Raw genomic sequence first — 11,418 nt, forward strand, 5'->3', positions numbered from 1 at the left:
CCAAGTTTGGTCCTTTTTAGTCAAAGGTTATCCCCTAATTACCTTTGTTTTGGCTCTTTCTTAACCTTTTACCCATCCTTAATCATTTGGGGCTTAACACAAGATTGAACATACATTCTACTATATTTTCACATGTTTAAACATAGACATACATGCTTAACTCCCCTCAGGAGCTATTATCTAACAAACATTTCCAAAGTCATAATATTACATAACAAGTTCCAAAATTTACACTAGGGCACATTAATTGTTCATTAGGCCTCAGGGACAATTTCTTTGCCTTTGCCCTTGCTTGAATTCCCTCCTAGGTGGTGTTAAACATAAGAGTGAGATTTCAAAGAAATCCCAGTAGCACAGAATCATAATTATCATGCATTCCTGCAAACACTACATGTAATGCTTTTGTGCATTTATCTTGTTTATGTGTTCATACTTTTATGCCATGGAAAGTAAGCTATCATACACATATTCAATGGACATAATGCCAAGGCAACATAATTCAAACATTGCAATCAACATTTGCAATAAAGCTTAGTCACATCATGGTACACATTACACAAATACACATTAACACATCAATGTAAGCAAGAAAGCAATCAAATGTAATTCAATGCTACCTTTTGGTACTTGGTCCTTGATTTCCTTTAAGTTCAAGATGTTTTCTTGAGGATTTGGCAAGGTACCTATCAAACCAACACTAACGCCAATCATTCAACAATTATTCAAACACATTCTCCATTTCTTAAACATTAAACCCTTTTTCTTGGGATTTTTGGCCTAATTGTTTTCCCTTTGATTCAAGAAACCTCCTTGGCAAATCAAATATCAAATCAAATTTTACAAAATCAAATCCCTTCGTTAAGTTCTGGTCAAACCAGAAACAAATTTTTACAAGGGAAGACGTCAAAATTTCCAACTTTGATTTTTAATGCTTTCAAATTCAATTCCTCCACATAACCCTACACAAAAACGCCCAAGGAATTCAATGGAAGCATCAAAACCATCAAAATCCAATCATAAGTCCATGAATTCTAGATGGCCGAACACCTCCCCTTAGGTTCACAAATTTCCATATTTTATTCCAATGAATTTAAACATACTTCCACAGCATAATCCTACACAAAATCACATTTTAAATCCATTGGAACCATTAAAACTTATTGAAACAATTCCTACCCTTGAGTTCTTGAGTTGGCCGAACTGAAAAGTCATGGGTCCCAGGGTAATTTCTTCCATAACCCATTAAAAAACCGCACCAAACATCAACAACACAAGCTCATACTCAATTTGCTATCCTTTCCTAGCACTTCCAACATAATAGAAATGGAACAGCACTTCCCCCTCAAATTAAGTCACGATTTGGCCATTTAAAATGCATCAAATTAAAGCCTAAACATACCTTAAGTCTTGGGTTAAAGCTTGATGATTAGCCTTGAATTGGAAGTGATTTGAAGGGTGTTTGGAAGTCCAGAAAAATTTGTGCAGAACCTCCCCTATTTTTCCAGATGTTTGCATGAATTTTGGCTGAATTATGGGGGTATTTATAGACCTCATTTGCTACCCCAAAACCTGCCCTTGGGCAACTATTTCTGCCCCCAAAATTAAGTGTGTAAGTCGGCCAAAATGAGGGAGTAATCTTAGCCACACATCCTTTGACTCAAGTTTCAAGAGAGTTGATCCAATGGTTAAAAATTTGCCCAGCACACAAGCCAGCTATTCTGATCATGATGAGTATGAATTTGGGCCTTGTTGGATGCTAACTAAATGGTAAAAACTGATTAGGAAGCAATGGGATTGGTTAGGGTAATTTTAAAAATTATTTGGTCACATAATACCCCATTTCTTGCCCCCTATTAGAGAAAAATAGCTAAGGGCTTCCAAAATTCTATTTATTTTCATGATAAATCCCTATTTATTCCAAAAGTGTGATCTGGAAGTTTTAGGAATTTTTCAAGACCTCTAGATATTTTTTTCACATTTTCTCCGAAATCAGGTCTTTACCCATAGGAATTCGGGAGTAAATTCCCCATAAATTATTTCCTGCATTTCCAATGCTTGGAAACAATTTTTTAAATTCATAAATATTCCTAGGGAGTGTATCCATATTTTTCCTTGAATTTTTGGAGTCCTTAGGTAATTAAAATAATTATATCACTTTAATTCCCCTTTATTTTTCCCTATTTTCCCAAAAATTATTATTTTTCTGCGAATTTTCACCAAAATTTATTTTGGTCCATTCTCACTCCCAAAACATCATAGGTGACTCAAAAACCCCTAATTCTACCTTTTTCTATTTTTAGGGAATTTTTGAGAACTTTTCTCAAAATTACCATTTTGCCCCTAAGAACTTGATAAAGTCAGTTTCGTCCATTTTGGGTTTCCATGCTTTACTCATACCTTATGCTTATCAATCATATCTCATTTCTCACATTCTAATTACTAGGATTTCAAATTTTGGGATGTTACACTTAGGTGGGGAGCGATGGTACGTACCAGGCATACTACTGATACTGGTGAGGGAAGTCACTAGCCACCTCATGGCAGTAGCCAAGCTAATCAAACTAATGATGAGATCTTGAGGCAATTACAGACTATAATTCTTTCTCTTGATGAGCAGGTTAGAAAAATGGAAGATAACCGAAGGAACAAGATAGCTGAGATGTCTCAAGAGATAGAAGGTCATCATGATGGTGATAGTATTGAACGTAATGGGGGTCAGTCAAATGAGCAAGAAATAGTGAATGAAGAAGAGGTTGCTAAGGTATTACCTGACATTCATATAACAATAGTTTGAAGTCTATAGGCCACTTCAACCCTCCAACTTTTAAGGGTAGTTTGAATTCTGTAGAAGCAAAGGCTTGGATAGACTGATTAGAGACTCTGTTTAGTATCGTGAATTGTTGTTCCTAGCAAAAGGTGCAAGTTGCCAAGGTTCTGTTAGAAGGAAAGGCAAAGCAATGGTGGGATAGTGTGAGACTTATGAATGATAGGAGGATGATTTGGAGTGAATTCAAGGATTTGTTCTTTGATTACTTCTTTCCAATGGAGGTAAGACAACAGAAGGAAGCAGAGTTCTATGCCCTGCAACAGGGAAACATGCATAAGGATTAATTTATTGCCTAATTCATAGATCTATCCAAGTATGTGGCATACCTAGACCGTTATCAAAACACTTAGTGGATGGCTGTTCAGTTAATGGAGAAAGCCAGACTAGAGATTAAGCAACAATTGGCCACAGTAGAGGTCACTAGCTTTGAGAAGATGTGTACTTACATCTACCAAGTTGGCGGAGGATGAGAAAAGTTTATGAGTATCGTAGAAGAGACAACCTTGGGCTCTTTAGCCACCAAACAGGTGCCTCAGGATCTGGAGGGCGATTTAGTAGCTATACGGCACCCACTAGTAGAGTAGGGAAGAAAACTAGCCAATCAGGTGGCAGTAGTTTTGGCAATAGAAAACAATCCCATCTGGGCAACTTTCAGTGGAGGAACTATTTTTATGGCACTCAAACCCAGAGAAGTCAAGGAGGAGGGAGTCAAATCTCCTAGCATGGCTCTATAGTATCCACCCCCAGCCTGACTAACCATCTTGCTTGTCCTAGATGTGGGAGGCAATACTCGGAGAGTGCTGGATCTGCTTTCACTATGGAGAGCTAGGACACTTAGCTAAGTATTGCAACAAGGCTAAGAGAAACAACCAAACCCCTAGGTCATCTATACCAGGGCGTGTGCTCGCCATGACTTTGAGGAGGCGGGTGCTTCGCCCAATTTGATTTGAGATAGCGTACTCTTACAAAATCATCCCTTGTGTGTTATATTTGACTCAGGGACTATCACACCTTACTATTATATCCACTTAGGTTTCATCTAAAACCACTTTAGACCATATTGGATGGTCTTGGGCTCAATTTTCACCTAAAAAACGCTAAATTTCGGATTTTTACTGTTCATCAGGTAAAAATCCAGTTTTTCTGGCCCAACTTCAAAAATTCATAACTTTTTCCAAAAAAATCCAATTAGGGTGGTTCAAAATTCTATTTAAAGATCTTTAAGTTCTATTTCAAGGAAAAATAATCTCATGATCCAATTCCTTATGAAAAAGCGTCAGGTTTTTGTGAAATGCAACACTGTCCATTTGCCAAAAACCCTTTTTCCCAGATTCTAACCTTTAACTTTGAAAAATCATTAAAATTCATATACTTAGCCATTTTTAACGTATTAGCTATCAAATTAAAGCTCAGGACGTTATCTATAATCATGCCAAAATTCGTGATTAAACGCATTTGGGAGAATAGTCAAAAAGTCATATGAACATGACAGTGTCAGTGTGCTTACAGCACTGTTAGCTTAATATATACATAACCAAAAAGGGTCCACGAATTTTATGGCAAGACACCATACTTTAGTCTCCAATCTGCAGCTTGCTCATAGGAGTTTCAGGCCCTAAAATGTTAGATTACATTTGGGGGATGAGATTTTAAGAAATCCCAGTAGCAAGATCAATAAACCAAAACATTAACATGCATCATTATAAAGCATTTCAACATTAGCTATCATAGGAGAACTAATCTTTTTATAAATAGGAAACCTCAACATGCAAGGCCATGGCAACAAATGCAAGGAGCAACCATATCACAACATCATAGTTCAACCATATAATAGCAAGCATACATTCCATAAATAACAATGCAAAGTTAACATTAATGGCTAATTAGATCCCACTATCTTGATCCAATGCTTTTTGTTTTTCTTGTTGTTCCTTCTTGCTTCCACAAGTGCCAAACCCTAACATGGCAATCCACAAAAAGGGCAGCAAGAATCATCAACCATTCCTCATAAAATCAATAATATAACTCAAGTAACTCCTAAACCCCTTAAAGCTTTCATCTTTGTTCTTGAATTTTTAGAGTTGGTTTCCATAAACCCTAAAAATTCCCTCTTGACTCAACCCTACATGATTTTTCATGTAGATTCCAAATATCTACTTGGATTTAACAAAATAAATTTCCTTCCTTCAGTTTCAGCTTGGCCGAACCAAACCTCTTGAAGTTCAACCATGAAAAACTTTTCAAAACAACACTAAACCACTTGGATCTACTATACTTTGAAGTGTCCTAGCAAGATCTAACAACCAAACTCCCTTCCCCTTTTATTATTCAGTTTGGCCAACCATTAAAGAGAGAGGGGACAGATTTTTCAACCATAAAAGAGAAAGAAAACAAGGCAGGAACACATCTAGAACTAAGAACTCACCTTGAATCCTTGATTGAATGACCAAAGTTGATAGCTTTTCCTTGGTTCTTCTTCAAAACCTTCTCTTTTCTCTCTTCCTCTCACTTGGCCGAAACTTTGATCAGAAAAATGGGGAGGATGAGCTCATTAATGCTCATAAAATATCCCATCTACCCACATTAATGAGAAGCCAAGTGTCAAGTGCCTACTTAGTCTTGCATTTTCCCTTTTAATTAACTTAATGACAATTGAAATTAATTTCAAAAGTCAATATCCTCTCCATTGGTAGCTTTACACTTGGAAAGCTCTAATTACCATCCATTAAAGGCTTGACAAGTGACAACTTGTAGGCCAAGCAAAGTGCAAGACTCTGCTTCTTGCTTTATCGGTGCACTTTTACTCCGGGTTTAACTTCTTTTCTATAATTACAGTTCTCTAGCCTCTGTAATTATTTTTTGTCAAATCCATAAATTATTCTTCTCATTTTTATCTTTCGAAATTGCCCTCTTTGTCTCAAATTTAATTTTCCAATAATTAAATAAAATGGAAAACTAATTTCCTTCTCTTTAGTGATTTTTCCTCTTTTCAAGGGAATTGGGAAAAATCTTGGATACTTGAGGGTCTTCTTTTAATTTCATAATCTCTTATAATTCCTTGAAATATCATAGGAATTTTCTTTGGATTTTATTCTTCTTAAAAATATTTATTTGGAATTTTCCAAATAAAGACCTTAAACTAGCTTAAATTGCCCTTAAATTCCTTTGTAATTTCTCTAAGGGCAAATTGGTCATAAAACCAATTTTATAATCCCGTATAATTCTCAAGAAACATTGTCCTTATTTTTCCTTAATTTTCTGAGACTTGGAATTATTTTTTTTCATAATTATTCTTGACCAATTTTCTTTAATTAGTCAAACTTTTTATAATTGGCTTGGAAAACTATAACAATTATTTTCTACCAAAATTCTTCTATTTCTCTCGTCATTTTTGGCCTTTAAATATTTAGGAATATCTTTATTCCTAGTTGCCATATTATTGGATGTGATAGGGACAACCCACACTTTTGTGTCCTTTGATTGTGTTTAAAGATTAAGACTGTGTATGGATGATTTGTCTTATGTTTTGTGTGTGACTACTCTGATGGGAGCAACCGTGAGAACTACTAAAGTCTGTAAAGGTTTCACCTTTGTATTTGGGGGTCTAGAAACAAACATTGATTTAATTTATTTGCCCCTTCCAAGTATAGATGTTATTGTGGGTATGGATTAGTTGTCGGTTAATAGAGTTACCTTAGATTGGAAGAAGAAGTTTGTTATGTTGCACTCAATCTCGACATCTGTAGATGTACAGATGTTCCTATTTTATTGTTAGCAGCTCAAATAGTGCAATGTGTTAAGAAGGGGTGCCAAGCTTTTGTGGTCTTTTTCTCTATGCCAGCTAAAAAGGAAGGGAATATATACTAGATTGAAGTAGTGAGTTTCCCGATGTGTTTTCTGAAGAAATATATGGGTTACCTCTAGTACGGGAGGTAGAGTTTTCCATTGAGTTAGCCCCAGGAACTGAACCTATCTCTAAAGCTCTGTATAGAATGTCACTCTCTGAGTTAGCAGAATTAAAGAAACAGATTGAGGACCTATTAGAAAATGGTTTTATGAGACCAAGTGTTTCTCCATGGGGTTTACCCGTGTTGTTTGTGGAAAAGAAAGATGACAGTTTGAGGTTGTGCATAGATTATCATCAGTTGAATAAGATCACGATTAAGAACAAGTATCCCCTTATTAGAATTGATGACTTGCTTGACTAGCTTTTGTGTTCTTTCGTGTTCTCCAAAATTGATTTAAGATCTGCCTATCATCACTTAAGAGTTAGGGAAGAGGACATTCCCAAGATCGTCTTTTGAACTTGTTATGGTCACTATGAGTTTCTGGTGATGCCTTTTGGATTAACAAATGCTCCAGCAATGTTTATAGACTATATGAATAGGATCTTCAAGCCTTACTTGGATCAATTTGTTGTAGTCTTCATTGATGATATCCTCATATACTATAAGAGTGAAGAGGAGCATCGTAAACACCTTTGCATTATATTACAAATATTAAGAGAGAACAAGTTATATGCCAAACCGAGCAAGTGTGAGTTTTGCTAAAGGAGGTAAAGTGTTTAGGTCATATGGTATCAAAGGTCTAGCCGTGGATCTAAACAAAGTAGAGCTAGTGTTAAAATAGGAAACTCCCAAGTTTATGATTGAAGTGAGAAACTTTATGGGATTAGCTGGGTATTACTGTCATTTCATCAAAGGCTTTTCTCAGATAGCCATGCCATTAACTAATCGGAGAAAGAAGGATAAACCTTTTGTATGGACAGAAAAGTGTGAAGCTACATTTCAAGAGTTGAAGACAAAGCTGACCACAGCACCTGTCCTCACTATACCTGAACCCTAACGACCGTACACAGTGTACACGGATACATCTTTGAAAGGTTTGGGTTGTGTATTGATGCTAGATAACAAGGTGGTAGCTTATACATCCGGACAATTGAGACCTCACGAGGAGAATTACCCTACCCATGACTTGGAACTAGCAGCAATTGTGTTTGCCTTAAAGATTTAAAGACACTATCTATATGGTGCGTAATTTGAGATTCTAGTGACCATAAAAGCTTAAAGTACCTGGTACATCAAAAAGAGTTAAATAATTGTCAACGAAGATGGATGGAATTTTTAGAAGATTATGATTTTGAGTTGAAGTACTATCCAGGGAAGGCTAATGTGGTGGTTGACACATTAAGCAGAAAAACAATGCATGTTTTCTACATGAGTGTGATAGAGCACCACCTGCTAGAAGAGCTAAATAAAATACCAGTTGTAGGGAAGATAATGAAGATGATTGTCACTCTAAATGCAGTACTTGGGGACTTTGATTTCTTTAAAGAGTTAAAAATAGCCCAAATAGAGGATGAGGAATTAATGAGGGTAAGTGATATGCGGGGGATATACGGACCAACTAGAATCAAGTATAGGATGGAATGAGACCCCAAGAGAACCTACCTTTTGTAAACCCCAAACACAAAGACAAAGAATCAGACAGATGATTAAGGTAGGACCTTAAGAGAACCTGTCTCTTACAACCTTAGCCATAAAGACAACACAAGATTGATCAATCCCTTGATACTGTCGAGTATTCTCAAGAGAATACAAAGATGCAAGCAGAGCTCGCGTAGAGAGAAATAAACTCAATTCTCATTCATCTAAGTCTAAATTTAATTACAAAAAAACGTAGCCTATATATACACAACCATAGAACACACTAGAATCAGCATCTTAAGACATAAATGCTAGGGATGATGTCTCATTAATGATTATTTGACTATAGGAGGCACCATTGATTACATAGAAGTAAAGGCAAATAGCTTAAACTTCAAGAACAAGTCTGCTATTTGAAAATAGGAAACTAGATTAAAACATAATCTTCTAGAACAATCCTTGACCAAAAAAATAAATTTAAATCATAATCAATTCATAATGATGCCTTCTTGACCTTTTTGAATGTTCTTGGACCTTCCAAATGGATCTTCATAAATGCCATTCATGTCCATAAGCATGTATGGGCATTTGAGACATCTATTTGGGCTTGAATATGATTTAATCATGTTCTGAAACTCTCATGATCCATAACACAATGCATTTTGGCCCCAATTTAAAAGATTATAGCTCCAATGGACTCCTTCGCGCACATATAATTGTGTTGGGCCTTTAATAACATAGGAATTTACTTCAAATACTACTTTTGTTCTCTTAGAACATGCTCTTGTCTTCCTCAAGGTCCAAGTGTCTATACTCTAATACTTACATGCCATGGTGGCTTTTGGGGTGGCCTATCATGTAACATCCCAATTTTTTATTATTATTATTCCTAGTGTTTAGTTAAGTTTAGAAGGAGTTTAATGCTTGATAAATGAGTTTTATTCTCTATTTATTTAAGAAAAGAGAATTATTGAAAATAAGATTTATAAAATATGTATATGGAAATTACTGAATAATAATAATAAAAAAACGGATTAAAAAAAAAGGAAAAAAAAACGGGGTACCAAACTATAATTTTGTCCCATTTTAATATGGGGTCTTTAACTGGAATTTTTGCCAAAATATTATTTTAACCGTTGGGGGGCCAGAGAGAGAAACATTTCGACGTCTTTCTTTTTCACCTTCTCCGCGCCTTCTTCATTTTTCCAGTAGGGTTTCAACTTTGCAGATCATTTTGGTAAGCCAAATGACTTCTTTTCATTAAACTCTCTTCATGAAAGTTTTTCCACTCATCTAAATCTATCTAATGATAGTAGTTTTATTCTGTTTAGAGATAATTTTTGGGTTTAGGGTTTGAAGCAAGTGTTGAGTTTTGATGATAGGTAAGCATAGTATTGTAGAGCTATTTTAGTAGATCATTTCTATCAGTTTAGTTTTATTTATTGACTGACCTAATATTTTTAAATGAATTATTTTAGTTAAACAGATATTTATTTATGAAAAATATGATATTTATACCATGAAACTGTTGATTAAATTATTTACTTAGATGCATTTGATGTATAGTGAATTTCTAATGGTTGGTTTTTGAGATTTAAAGTTAAAATAGGATTTTTGAATTTTAAATATGATAATTTCAGATTTAAAATTTTGAGAAAAATCTGTATTAAAGTAAATACTTTGAAAGGTTTAAATGAAAATTTTGGATTGTGAGGATATATAAATTTTGTGCTAAAAGACTTAATTATGGGTTAGGAGAGGTTTGGGTTTAGCATAGAATTAGAAACTTTAACTTATATATATATATATATGTTTTAGTTTAAGTAATTAATTAAATAGCTTGTATATTGATATGTAAATGTATTGGTTGTGTAGATTAAATTATTGGGCTATTGGTATGAGCACGGGGTTAACCTTGTGGTAATACTTGTTCTAGACAAGAGGTAACCACTTTCTACTTATTATTCATGCTCGTAGGTTGTTTGTGATTAATTTTTGAATTACAAGGAATTTATGAAATATTATTGAATTATGATGTGAGCTATGAAAGTATGTTGTTATTGAAATTGTCTTGTGAGACTTTTGTTGCAAAAGATATATGTTTACTATTATGATGATCTCAAGTATTATGAGTTAATTGAAAAATGGAAAATCCCAATTGATTTTTACATATGATGATTGTTTATGAATGCAATATTTTGAGTGTTGATATATGAGGGGTGGCGGATGTTGATGATGGGTACTATAACAAAGAGGATATAAGGGGGTGAATTATGTACATTTGAGGATATAAGGTGGTAGGGCCATCACGTGTACACTGATTGGTCCTTTGGCCCAATTATTCATTATAGGGCATTGACACCCTACTAGTAGACTAGAGGGGGAACCCATGGTCCGGTCTTGTGCTCTGTGGATTTTGGCCGGTCCATATCACTTGATCGGTGAGCTTGTCTAATTACCAGTCACATGGATGAGGATTTAGCCCATGGGTTTAGTCAGAGGATATAAGGTGGGTGGATATAAGGGAGGTGAAAAGAATATTGATTGTACTTTTTATATGCTTTGACAATATGAAATTTGTTGGAATTTGCAATTGTCTCACTTGACACGTCACGAGCACTTACTTGTATGCTTGATAAGTAGGATTGTTGGTTACTGAGACTTTTGTCTCACCCCGTTGATTTAACACTTTTCCAGGTGATAGTTCCCGTTCGGGTCAGTCAGGGAAGGCTCCGGAAGCTTGAGCTGCTATTGCAAAATTGTAGCGCTTCCACTCTTTTGATTGTGTTGGATAGATGTATATTGCCATGATAGGGCCCATTCCACATACTCTGATATGTTTGAGATTGATTATTTTGACAGTGTACTTTTGAGAACTGTTACTGGAGTGTATGCTGGTAGAAGGCCGGAGGCCTTTAGGCATTTGCATGTGATTTCTTTTGTTTGATATGAGTGGTGAATCCACAATGATCTTTGACATCAAATGACTTTTGATTTTGTTGAAAGTTATGAAAGGTACTATTTAGTAAAATCGTGTTATGGGCTTATGGTTGAAAATGATATTCTAGATTCATAATACCCAAAGCCCTATCCATTATGAATATCTTTTTGCACGCAGTTAATTTAGAAAAGTTCTTTTAACCATGATAGACATATTTATGGATT

The 11,418-nt window shown here is 35.2% G+C and overlaps 1 long non-coding RNA gene across 1 annotated transcript; it reads left to right on the forward strand.

Annotated features, from left to right (window-relative positions):
- The first annotated feature begins 9,455 nt into the window (after positions 1-9,455).
- LOC114717524 (uncharacterized) lies at positions 9,456-11,135 on the forward strand. Its single transcript, XR_003737721.1, has 3 exons — positions 9,456-9,490; positions 10,129-10,196; positions 10,951-11,135. It is a non-coding gene; the product is annotated as an uncharacterized LOC114717524 (long non-coding RNA).
- The last annotated feature ends 283 nt before the right edge of the window (positions 11,136-11,418 follow it).

Source organism: Neltuma alba, unplaced genomic scaffold, assembly GCF_004799145.2.
Source record: "Neltuma alba isolate B1F8T4 unplaced genomic scaffold, ASM479914v2 tig00011741_pilon, whole genome shotgun sequence".
Classification (NCBI taxonomy): Eukaryota; Viridiplantae; Streptophyta; class Magnoliopsida; order Fabales; family Fabaceae; genus Neltuma; species Neltuma alba.